The sequence below is a fragment of the Bufo bufo genome (assembly GCF_905171765.1).
Source record: "Bufo bufo chromosome 1 unlocalized genomic scaffold, aBufBuf1.1 SUPER_1_unloc_4, whole genome shotgun sequence".
Classification (NCBI taxonomy): Eukaryota; Metazoa; Chordata; class Amphibia; order Anura; family Bufonidae; genus Bufo; species Bufo bufo.
In genome coordinates this window covers 84249-98915 of record NW_024399966.1, presented here as the reverse complement: position 1 = coordinate 98915, position 14667 = coordinate 84249, and the positions used below count along the sequence as shown (strand labels likewise).

Sequence of the window (14667 nt, the reverse complement as noted above, 5' to 3'; positions counted from 1 at the left end):
GTAGTGTATATACAGTATACTGTCCTCTGTAGTATATATATACAGTACACTGTCCTCTGTATTATATATATATATACAGTATACTGTCCTCTGTAGTGTATATATACAGTATACTGTCCTCTGTAGTGTATATATACAGTATACTGTCCTCTGTAGTATATATATACAGTATACTGTCCTCTGTAGTATATATACAGTATACTGTCCTCTGTAGTATATATACAGTATACTGTCCTCTGTAGTATATATACAGTATACTGTCCTCTGTAGTATATATATACAGTATACTGTCCTCTGTAGTATATATACAGTATACTGTCCTCTGTAGTATATGTACAGTATACTGTCCTCTGTAGTATATATACAGTATACTGTCCTCTGTAGTGTGTGTATATATACAGTATACTGTCCTCTGTAGTGTATATATATATATACAGTATACTGTCCTCTGTAGTGTATATACAGTATACTGTCCTCTGTAGTATATATATACAGTACACTGTCCTCTGTATTATATATATATATACAGTATACTGTCCTCTGTAGTGTATATACAGTATACTGTCCTCTGTAGTATATATACAGTATACTGTCCTCTGTAGTATATATATACAGTATACTGTCCTCTGTAGTATATATACAGTATACTGTCCTCTGTAGTATATATACAGTATACTGTCCTCTGTAGTATATATATACAGTATACTGTCCTCTGTAGTATATATACAGTATACTGTCCTCTGTAGTATATATACAGTATACTGTCCTCTGTAATATATATATACAGTATACTGTCCTCTGTAGTATATACAGTATACTGTCCTCTGTAGTATATATACAGTATACTGTCCTCTGTAGTATATACAGTATACTGTCCTCTGTAGTGTATATATATACAGTATACTGTCCTCTGTAGTGTATATACAGTATACTGTCCTCTGTAGTGTATATATACAGTATACTGTCCTCTGTAGTATATATACAGTATACTGTCCTCTGTAGTATATATATATATATATATACAGTATACTGTCTTCTGTAGTATATATACAGTATACTGTCCTCTGTAGTATATATATACAGTATATTGTCCTCTGTAGTATATATACAGTATACTGTCCTCTGTAGTATATATACAGTATACTGTCCTCTGTAGTGTATATACAGTATACTGTCCTCTGTAGTGTATATATACAGTATACTGTCCTCTGTAGTATATATACAGTATACTGTCCTCTGTAGTATATATATATATATACAGTATACTGTCTTCTGTAGTATATATACAGTATACTGTCCTCTGTAGTATATATATACAGTATACTGTCCTCTGTAGTATATATACAGTATACTGTCCTCTGTAGTATATATACAGTATACTGTCCTCTGTAGTGTATATACAGTATACTGTCCTCTGTAGTGTATATATACAGTATACTGTCCTCTGTAGTATATATACAGTATACTGTCCTCTGTAGTGTATATATATATATATATATATATATACAGTATACTGTCTTCTGTAGTATATATACAGTATACTGTCCTCTGTAGTATATATATACAGTATACTGTCCTCTGTAGTATATATACAGTATACTGTCCTCTGTAGTATATATACAGTATACTGTCCTCTGTAGTATATATATACAGTATACTGTCCTCTGTAGTATATATATATACAGTATACTGTCCTCTGTAGTGTATATATATACAGTATACTGTCCTCTGTAGTATATATATATATATACAGTATACTGTCCTCTGTAGTATATATATATATACAGTATACTGTCCTCTGTAGTATATATATATACAGTATACTGTCCTCTGTAGTATATATACAGTATACTGTCCTCTGTAGTATATATACAGTATACTGTCCTCTGTAGTATATATACAGTATACTGTCCTCTGTAGTATATATATACAGTATACTGTCCTCTGTAGTGTATATACAGTATACTGTCCTCTGTAGTGTATATATACAGTATACTGTCCTCTGTACTATATATATACAGTATTCTGTCCTCTGTAGTATATATATATATATATATACAGTATACTGTCCTCTGTAGTGTATATATACAGTATACTGTCCTCTGTAGTGTATATACAGTATACTGTCCTCTGTAGTATATATACAGTATACTGTCCTCTGTAGTATATATACAGTATACTGTCCTCTGTAGTGTATATATGCAGAATACTGTCCTCTGTAGTATATATACAGTATACTGTCCTCTGTAGTGTGTGTATATATACAGTATACTGTCCTCTGTAGTATATATACAGTGTACTGTCCTCTGTAGTATATATACAGTATACTGTCCTCTGTAGTGTATATATACAGTATACTGTCCTCTGTAGTGTATATATACAGTATACTGTCCTCTGTAGTATATATACACAGTATACTGTCCTCTGTAGTATATATACAGTATACTGTCCTCTGTAGTATATATACAGTATACTGTCCTCTGTAGTATATATACAGTATACTGTCCTCTGTAGTGTATATATGCAGAATACTGTCCTCTGTAGTATATATACGGTATACTGTCCTCTGTAGTATATATATACAGTGTACTGTCCTCTGTAGTATATATACAGTATACTGTCCACTGTAGTATATATACACAGTATACTGTCCTCTGAAGTGTATATACAGTATACTGTCCTCTGTAGTGTATATATACAGTATACTGTACTCTGTAGTGTATATACAGTATACTGTCCTCTGTAGTGTATATATACAGTATACTGTCCTCTGTAGTATATATACTGTATACTGTCCTCTGTAGTGTATATACAGTATACAGTCCTCTGTAGTATATATTCAGTATACTGTCCTCTGTAGTGTATATATACAGTATACTGTCCTCTGTAGTGTATATATACAGTATACTGTCCTCTGTAGTATATATACAGTATACTGTCCTCTGTAGTATATATACAGTATACTGTCCTCTGTAGTGTATATATATAGTATACTGTCCTCTGTAGTATATATACAGTATGCTGTCCTCTGTAGTATATATACAGTATGCTGTCCTCTGTAGTATATATACAGTATACTGTCCTCTGTAGTGTATATACAGTATACTGTCCTCTGTAGTATATATACAGTATACTGTCCTCTGTAGTATATACACAGTATACTGTCCTCTGTAGTATATATACAGTATACTGTCCTCTGTAGTGTATATATATATATATACAGTATACTGTCCTCTGTAGTGTATATACAGTATACTGTCCTCTGTAGTATATATATACAGTACACTGTCCTCTGTATTATATATATATATATACAGTATACTGTCCTCTGTAGTGTATATATACAGTATACTGTCCTCTGTAGTGTATATATACAGTATACTGTCCTCTGTAGTATATATATACAGTATACTGTCCTCTGTAGTATATATACAGTATACTGTCCTCTGTAGTATATATACAGTATACTGTCCTCTGTAGTATATATACAGTATACTGTCCTCTGTAGTATATATATACAGTATACTGTCCTCTGTAGTATATATACAGTATACTGTCCTCTGTAGTATATGTACAGTATACTGTCCTCTGTAGTATATATACAGTATACTGTCCTCTGTAGTGTGTGTATATATACAGTATACTGTCCTCTGTAGTGTGTGTATATATATATATACAGTATACTGTCCTCTGTAGTGTATATACAGTATACTGTCCTCTGTAGTATATATATACAGTACACTGTCCTCTGTATTATATATATATATACAGTATACTGTCCTCTGTAGTGTATATACAGTATACTGTCCTCTGTAGTATATATACAGTATACTGTCCTCTGTAGTATATATACAGTATACTGTCCTCTGTAGTATATATACAGTATACTGTCCTCTGTAGTATATATATACAGTATACTGTCCTCTGTAGTATATATACAGTATACTGTCCTCTGTAGTATATATACAGTATACTGTCCTCTGTAGTATATATATACAGTATACTGTCCTCTGTAGTATATATACAGTATACTGTCCTCTGTAGTATATATACAGTATACTGTCCTCTGTAATATATATATACAGTATACTGTCCTCTGTAGTATATACAGTATACTGTCCTCTGTAGTATATAAACAGTATACTGTCCTCTGTAGTATATACAGTATACTGTCCTCTGTAGTATATATACAGTATACTGTCCTCTGTAGTATATATATATATATACAGTATACTGTCCTCTGTAGTATATACAGTATACTGTCCTCTGTAATATATATATACAGTATACTGTCCTCTGTAGTATATATACAGTATACTGTCCTCTGTAGTATATATACAGTATACTGTCCTCTGTAGTATATATACACAGTATACTGTCCTCTGTAGTATATATATATACAGTATACTGTCCTCTGTAGTATATATATACAGTATACTGTCCTCTGTAGTATATATACAGTATACTGTCCTCTGTAGTTTATATACAGTATACTGTCCTCTGTAGTGTATATACAGTATACTGTCCTCTGTAGTGTATATACAGTATACTGCCCTCTGTAGTGTATTTACAGTATACTGTCCTCTGTAGTATATATACAGTATACTGTCCTCTGTAGTGTATATATATACAGTATACTGTCCTCTGTAGTGTATATACAGTATACTGCCCTCTGTAGTATATATACAGTATACTGTCCTCTGTAGTATATATATATATATACAGTATACTGTCTTCTGTAGTATATATACAGTATACTGTCCTCTGTAGTATATATATACAGTATACTGTCCTCTGTAGTATATATACAGTATACTGTCCTCTGTAGTATATATACAGTATACTGTCCTCTGTAGTATATATACAGTATACTGTCCTCTGTAGTATATATATATACAGTATACTGTCCTCTGTAGTGTATATATATATACAGTATACTGTCCTCTGTAGTATATATATATATATATATACAGTATACTGTCCTCTGTAGTATATATATATATATATACAGTATACTGTCCTCTGTAGTATATATATATATACAGTATACTGTCCTCTGTAGTATATATACAGTATACTGTCCTCTGTAGTATATATACAGTATACTGTCCTCTGTAGTATATATACAGTACACTGTCCTCTGTAGTGTATATATACAGTATACTGTCCTCTGTAGTATATATATAGTATACTGTCCTCTGTAGTATATATACAGTATACTGTCCTCTGTAGTATATATACAGTATACTGTCCTCTGTAGTATATATACAGTATACTGTCCTCTGTAGTATATATATACAGTATACTGTCCTCTGTAGTGTATATACAGTATACTGTCCTCTGTAGTGTATATATACAGTATACTGTCCTCTGTACTATATATATACAGTATTCTGTCCTCTGTAGTATATATATATATATATATATACAGTATACTGTCCTCTGTAGTGTATATATACAGTATACTGTCCTCTGTAGTGTATATACAGTATACTGTCCTCTGTAGTATATATACAGTATACTGTCCTCTGTAGTGTATATATGCAGAATACTGTCCTCTGTAGTATATATACAGTATACTGTCCTCTGTAGTATATATATATACAGTGTACTGTCCTCTGTAGTATATATACACAGTATACTGTCCTCTGAAGTGTATATACAGTATACTGTCCTCTGTAGTATATATACAGTATACTGTACTCTGTAGTGTATATACAGTATACTGTCCTCTGTAGTGTATATATACAGTATACTGTCCTCTGTAGTATATATACTGTATACTGTCCTCTGTAGTGTATATACAGTATACAGTCCTCTGTAGTATATATTCAGTATACTGTCCTCTGTAGTGTATATATACAGTATACTGTCCTCTGTAGTATATATACAGTATACTGTCCTCTGTAGTATATATACAGTATACTGTCCTCTGTAGTATATATACAGTATATTGTCCTCTGTAGTGTATATATATACAGTATACTGTCCTCTGTAGTATATATACAGTATACTGTCCTCTGTAGTATATATACAGTATACTGTCCTCTGTAGTATATATATATATATATATATATACAGTATACTGTCCTCTGTAGTGTATATACAGTATACTGTCCTCTGTAGTGTATATACAGTATACTATCCTCTGTAGTATATATACAGTATACTGTCCTCTGTAGTATATATATACAGTATACTGTCCTCTGTAGTATATATACAGTATACTGTCCTCTGTAGTGTATATACAGTATACTGTCCTCTGTAGTATATATACAGTATACTGTCCTCTGTAGTATATATACAGTATACTGTCCTCTGTAGTATATATATACAGTATACTGTCCTCTGTAGTATATATACAGTATACTGTCCTCTGTAGTATATATACAGTATACTGTCCTCTGTAGTATATATACAGTATACTGTCCTCTGTAATATATATATACAGTATACTGTCCTCTGTAGTATATACAGTATACTGTCCTCTGTAGTATATACAGTATACTGTCCTCTGTAGTATATATACAGTATACTGTCCTCTGTAGTATATACAGTATACTGTCCTCTGTAGTATATACAGTATACTGTCCTCTGTAGTATATATACAGTATACTGTCCTCTGTAGTATATATATATATACAGTATACTGTCCTCTGTAGTATATACAGTATACTGTCCTCTGTAATATATATATATACAGTATACTGTCCTCTGTAGTATATATACAGTATACTGTCCTCTGTAGTATATATACAGTGTACTGTCCTCTGTAGTATATATACAGTATACTGTCCTCTGTAGTATATATATACAGTATACTGTCCTCTGTAGTATACATACAGTATACTGTCCTCTGTAGTGTATATATACAGTATACTGTCCTCTGTAGTGTATATATACAGTATACTGTCCTATGTAGTATATATATACAGTATACTGTCCTCTGTAGTGTATATATACAGTATACTGCCCTCTGTAGTATATATACAGTATACTGTCCTCTGTAGTATATATATATACAGTATACTGTCCTCTGTAGTGTATATACAGTATACTGTCCTCTGTAGTGTATATACAGTATACTGTCCTCTGTAGTATATATACAGTATACTGTCCTCTGTAGTATATATACAGTATACTGTCCTCTGTAGTGTATATATATACAGTATACTGTCCTCTGTAGTGTATATACAGTATACTGTCCTCTGTAGTGTATATATACAGTATACTGTCCTCTGTAGTATATATACAGTATACTGTCCTCTGTAGTATATATATATATATATATATATATACAGTATACTGTCTTCTGTAGTATATATACAGTATACTGTCCTCTGTAGTATATATACAGTATACTGTCCTCTGTAGTATATATACAGTATACTGTCCTCTGTAGTATATATACAGTATACTGTCCTCTGTAGTATATATATACAGTATACTGTCCTCTGTAGTATATATATATATACAGTATACTGTCCTCTGTAGTGTATATATACAGTATACTGTCCTCTGTAGTATATATATATATATACAGTATACTGTCCTCTGTAGTATATATATATATACAGTATACTGTCCTCTGTAGTATATATATATATATACAGTATACTGTCCTCTGTAGTATATATACAGTATACTGTCCTCTGTAGTATATATACAGTATACTGTCCTCTGTAGTATATATACAGTATACTGTCCTCTGTAGTATATATATACAGTATACTGTCCTCTGTAGTGTATATACAGTATACTGTCCTCTGTAGTGTATATATACAGTATACTGTCCTCTGTACTATATATATACAGTATTCTGTCCTCTGTAGTATATATATATATATATACAGTATACTGTCCTCTGTAGTGTATATATACAGTATACTGTCCTCTGTAGTGTATATACAGTATACTGTCCTCTGTAGTATATATACAGTATACTGTCCTCTGTAGTATATATACAGTATACTGTCCTCTGTAGTGTATATATGCAGAATACTGTCCTCTGTAGTATATATACAGTATACTGTCCTCTGTAGTATATATATACAGTGTACTGTCCTCTGTAGTATATATACAGTATACTGTCCACTGTAGTATATATACACAGTATACTGTCCTCTGAAGTGTATATACAGTATACTGTCCTCTGTAGTATATATACAGTATACTGTACTCTGTAGTGTATATACAGTATACTGTCCTCTGTAGTGTATATATACAGTATACTGTCCTCTGTAGTATATATACTGTATACTGTCCTCTGTAGTGTATATACAGTATACAGTCCTCTGTAGTATATATTCAGTATACTGTCCTCTGTAGTGTATATATACAGTATACTGTCCTCTGTAGTATATATACAGTATACTGTCCTCTGTAGTATATATACAGTATATTGTCCTCTGTAGTGTGTATATATATACAGTATACTGTCCTCTGTAGTATATATACAGTATACTGTCCTCTGTAGTATATATACAGTATACTGTCATCTGTAGTATATATATATATATATACAGTATACTGTCCTCTGTAGTGTATATACAGTATACTGTCCTCTGTAGTGTATATACAGTATACTGTCCTCTGTAGTATATATACAGTATACTGTCCTCTGTAGTATATATATACAGTATACTGTCCTCTGTAGTATATATACAGTATACTGTCCTCTGTAGTGTATATACAGTATACTGTCCTCTGTAGTATATATACAGTATACTGTCCTCTGTAGTATATATACAGTATACTGTCCTCTGTAGTATATATACAGTATACTGTCCTCTGTAGTATATATACAGTATACTGTCCTCTGTAATATATATATTCAGTATACTGTCCTCTGTAGTGTATATATACAGTATACTGTCCTCTGTAGTATATATACAGTATACTGTCCTCTGTAATATATATATTCAGTATACTGTCCTCTGTAGTGTATATATACAGTATACTGTCCTCTGTAGTATATATACAGTATACTGTCCTCTGTAATATATATATACAGTATACTGTCCTCTGTAGTGTATATATACAGTATACTGTCCTCTGTAGTATATATACAGTATACTGTCCTCTGTAATATATATATTCAGTATACTGTCCTCTGTAGTATATACAGTATACTGTCCTCTGTAGTATATACAGTATACTGTCCTCTGTAGTATATATACAGTATACTGTCCTCTGTAGTATATACAGTATACTGTCCTCTGTAGTATATATACAGTATACTGTCCTCTGTAGTATATATATATACAGTATACTGTCCTCTGTAGTATATACAGTATACTGTCCTCTGTAATATATATATATATACAGTATACTGTCCTCTGTAGTATATATACAGTATACTGTCCTCTGTAGTATATATACAGTGTACTGTCCTCTGTAGTATATATACAGTATACTGTCCTCTGTAGTATATATATACAGTATACTGTCCTCTGTAGTATACATACAGTATACTGTCCTCTGTAGTGTATATATACAGTATACTGTCCTCTGTAGTGTATATATACAGTATACTGTCCTATGTAGTATATATATACAGTATACTGTCCTCTGTAGTGTATATATACAGTATACTGCCCTCTGTAGTATATATACAGTATACTGTCCTCTGTAGTATATATATATACAGTATACTGTCCTCTGTAGTGTATATACAGTATACTGTCCTCTGTAGTGTATATACAGTATACTGTCCTCTGTAGTATATATACAGTATACTGTCCTCTGTAGTATATATACAGTATACTGTCCTCTGTAGTGTATATACAGTATACTGTCCTCTGTAGTATATATACAGTATACTGTCCTCTGTAGTGTATATACAGTATACTGTCCTCTGTAATGTATATACAGTATACTGTCCTCTGTAATGTATATACAGTATACTGTCCTCTGTAGTATATATATACAGTATACTGTCCTCTGTAGTATATATACAGTATACTGTCCTCTGTAGTGTATATACAGTATACTGTCCTCTGTAATGTATATACAGTATACTGTCCTCTGTAGTGTATATATACAGTATACTGTCCTCTGTAGTATATATACAGTATACTGTCCTCTGTAGTATATATACAGTATACTGTCCTCTGTAGTATATATATACAGTATACTGTCCTCTGTAGTATATATATATATATATATACAGTATACTGTCTTCTGTAGTATATATACAGTATACTGTCCTCTGTAGTATATATATATACAGTATACTGTCCTCTGTAGTATATATACAGTATACTGTCCTCTGTAGTATATATACAGTATACTGTCCTCTGTAGTATATATATACAGTATACTGTCCTCTGTAGTATATATACAGTATACTGTCCTCTGTAGTATATATATATATACAGTATACTGTCCTCTGTAGTATATATATATATACAGTATACTGTCTTCTGTAGTATATATACAGTATACTGTCCTCTGTAGTATATATACAGTATACTGTCCTCTGTAGTATATATATACAGTATACTGTCCTCTGTAGTATATATATACAGTATACTGTCCTCTGTAGTGTATACACAGTATACTGTCCTCTGTAGTATATATACAGTATACTGTCCTCTGTAGTATATATACAGTATACTGTCCTCTGTAGTATATATACAGTATACTGTCCTCTGTAGTATATATATATACAGTATACTGTCCTCTGTAGTATATATACAGTATACTGTCCTCTGTAGTATATATACAGTATACTGTCCTCTGTAGTATATATATACAGTATACTGTCCTCTGTAGTATATATACAGTATACTGTCCTCTGTAGTATATATATATATACAGTATACTGTCCTCTGTAGTATATACAGTATACTGTCCTCTGTAGTATATATACAGTATACTGTCCTCTGTAGTATATATACAGTATACTGTCCTCTGTAGTGTGTATATATACAGTATACTGTCCTCTGTAGTGTATATATATAGTATACTGTCCTCTGTAGTATATATACAGTATACTGTCCTCTGTAGTATATATACAGTATACTGTCCTCTGTAGTATATATACAGTATACTGTCCTCTGTAGTATATATACAGTATACTGTCCTCTGTACTATATATATACAGTATTCTGTCCTCTGTAGTATATATATATACAGTATACTGTCCTCTGTAGTGTATATATATACAGTATACTGTCCTCTGTAGTATATATACAGTATACTGTCCTCTGTAGTATATATACAGTATACTGTCCTCTGTAGTATATATACAGTATACTGTCCTCTGTAGTGTATATATACAGTATACTGTCCTCTGTAGTGTATATATACAGTATACTGTCCTCTGTAGTATATATACAGTATTCTGTCCTGTGTAGTATATATACAGTATACTGTCCTCTGTAGTATATACAGTATACTGTCCTCTGTAGTATATACACAGTATACTATTCTCTGTAGTGTGTGTGTATATATATATATACAGTATACTGTCCTCTGTAGTATATATATACAGTATACTGTCCTCTGTAGTATATATACAGTATACTGTCCTCTGTAGTGTATATATATACAGTATACTGTCCTCTGTAGTATATATACAGTATACTGTCCTCTGTAGTATATATATACAGTATACTGTCCTCTGTAGTATATATATACAGTATACTGTCCTCTGTAGTATATATACAGTATACTGTCCTCTGTAGTGTATATATACAGTATACTGTCCTCTGTAGTATATATACAGTATACTGTCCTCTGTAGTATATATATACAGTATACTGTCCTCTGTAGTATATACACAGTATACTGTCCTCTGTAGTATATATATATACAGTATACTGTCCTCTGTAGTATATATATATACAGTATACTGTCCTCTGTAGTATATATACAGTATACTGTCCTCTGTAGTATATATACAGTATACTGTCCTCTGTAGTATATATACAGTACACTGTCCTCTGTAGTGTATATACAGTATACTGTCCTCTGTAGTATATACACAGTATACTGTCCTCTGTAGTATATATACAGTATACTGTCCTCTGTAGTATATATACAGTATACTGTCCTCTGTAGTATATATACAGTATACTGTCCTCTGTAGTATATATATATACAGTATACTGTCCTCTGTAGTATATATATATATAGTATACTGTCCTCTGTAGTATATATACAGTATACTGTCCTCTGTAGTGTATATACAGTATACTGTCCTCTGTAGTATATATACAGTATTCTGTCCTCTGTAGTATATATATATATATATACAGTATACTGTCCTCTGTAGTGTGTATATATATACAGTATACTGTCCTCTGTAGTATATATATATATATATATATACAGTATACTGTCCTCTGTAGTATATATACAGTATACTGTCCTCTGTAGTATATATACAGTATACTGTCCTCTGTAGTATATATATATATAGTATCCTGTCCTCTGTAGTATATATACAGTATACTGTCCTCTGTAGTGTATATACAGTATACTGTCCTCTGTAGTATATATACAGTATTCTGTCCTCTGTAGTATATATATATATATATACAGTATACTGTCCTCTGTAGTGTATATATATACAGTATACTGTCCTCTGTAGTATATATATATACAGTATACTGTCCTCTGTAGTATATATACAGTATACTGTCCTCTGTAGTATATATATATACAGTATACTGTCCTCTGTAGTATATACATAGTATACTGTCCTCTGTAGTATATATACAGTATACTGTCCTCTGTAGTATATATACAGTATACTGTCCTCTGTAGTATATATATATATATACAGTAACACAACAGTAAAGAGCAGCTCTCCCCCGTGTCTCCTTGCCACGAGCGCGGACATGGCGCCTGCTTTGCTATAATCCACCCTCAGAATAGAACGCGCCACCTCCCGCTCAGGTGTTCACGGACTTTATTCCAGCAGCTTTAACCTTGCGTTACACACAGACTTGTACTTGTTACCGCATCTCAGACCATTGTCAATGTAGGTCCTTCATCATGACCTAAAAGAAAAAACTCCACTGATTGCACTATAAATACCCCTCCCCCACCTGACAGGTAATCGTGGCATCACGTGGTCCGGGCAGCCACACTGCAATCAGAACCATGTGCGGTGTTTTAAAAAAATAAAAAATCCCATATTGAGCCAAGCAGGAATAAATCGGATATTGAGTGAAGAATGTGGATGAACGCCTTGCATTGCTCTTCACAGAACACATCCATTGGCTGACGAAGAAATGGCCCCGGGGAGATCCCCATATAACCTAATGCTGCGGTATGCGGTCATCTCTTTTTTTTAACCCTTCCGGGTAGCGGATTTAACCGTTTTCTCCTATGGTCTCCTCCCCTTTTGGGGATAGTGATTCTCTCAATGCGCTGTACCTTCAATCCAGATGTGTCCCCACCTTGCCGAACCGCAGACCCATCGCGGCTCTCCTGGTGGGGCACATCCGGAATATGCTGACGGACCCCCAAACATTGTGTCTGACCGTCCAGACATGTAATCCACGGCATTCTGGCTGTTCCAGTGCTCTTCTCTTGACTGTAGATAAGAGTTAGCAGATGCACATGTCCCAGTGTCCCCAATCAAGGGTGGGGGCTTTACGAGCCGCACATTTAATACCCTCCTCCACAATTCCTGACCATTGATCATCGTCGTATTTAAAAAGAGGTAAATGCTTTTTTAGTATTTTCCAAATGTCACTATAGTGAACCTTTTATTTTCATCTGGGCGTTGGCGAGATCTCTCCGCATCCTCGGGGAAAATCCGTCATTGTCTCTCCAGTTTGGAGACTGCTCCAAGTTGGTTCCACGCTGCTTTCCTAGAATACGTCCTACACTGGCATTCGCTTCACACCTAAAGGATTCCTCATCAGTACAGTTCCGTTTAGCCCTTGATGACATGCGATGGGTGGCACGAGGATACGTGGAGAATGGTATTCCCTGCCGTGTCCTTTCTATGTGTAACTGCATATACCGCAGCTGTATTTTTGTCTCCCCAAATCCAAAAAATTAATAGAATCCAAATCATGGTGGACTTCAAACGAGATGGAGTCCACACATGAATTCATGTAGCTGGTGAAGAGCGGTATGGTCTGTGATGTGGCGGCCATACCACTGTATTTGGGCTCACTGCTTAGCACTGGTGCCCTGCAGCGCTGGGGTCCTAGGTTCAAAGCACATGATCTGCATGGAGATTGTATGTTCTCCCGTGTTTGCCTGGGTCTCCCCTGGGTTTTCCTCCCATAGACATACTGATAGGGACCATAGATTGTGAGCTCCTGGGGACAGAGTGATGGTAATGTGTGCAAAGCGCTGCGGAATATGTTTCTGAATGCAGGGGGTGTCTCCTGTACACATCAGTGGATCGTTGGGTGGACCTACAGAGAGCAGCAGGTTTTTGGCAACTGATGTCTATGGGGAGCTCCCATGGATTGAAGTTACATGGCACATTTGAGAACAGGACATGCGTTACTGGCACATTATAGAGCGACCACCGCGACGGGGTCACACAGTAACCCATAGCAGCACGTTGGCTATCATGTCTTCTCTTACTGTCCTGCAGGGATGAAAGCTGCCTGCAGGTGACATCGGCAGCCAGCCAACAGATTAGCGCTCTTGTGCCATCAAAGCAGGACAGTAGAGACACAGGTGGGACCA

The 14667-nt window shown here is 33.7% G+C and overlaps 1 protein-coding gene across 3 annotated transcripts in view; it reads left to right on the top strand.

Annotated features, from left to right (window-relative positions):
• Positions 1-14667, top strand: part of LOC120982713 (zinc finger protein OZF-like) — a 57081-nt gene that overhangs the window by 17922 nt on the left and 24492 nt on the right. The gene's annotated exons all lie outside the window — the stretch shown is intronic.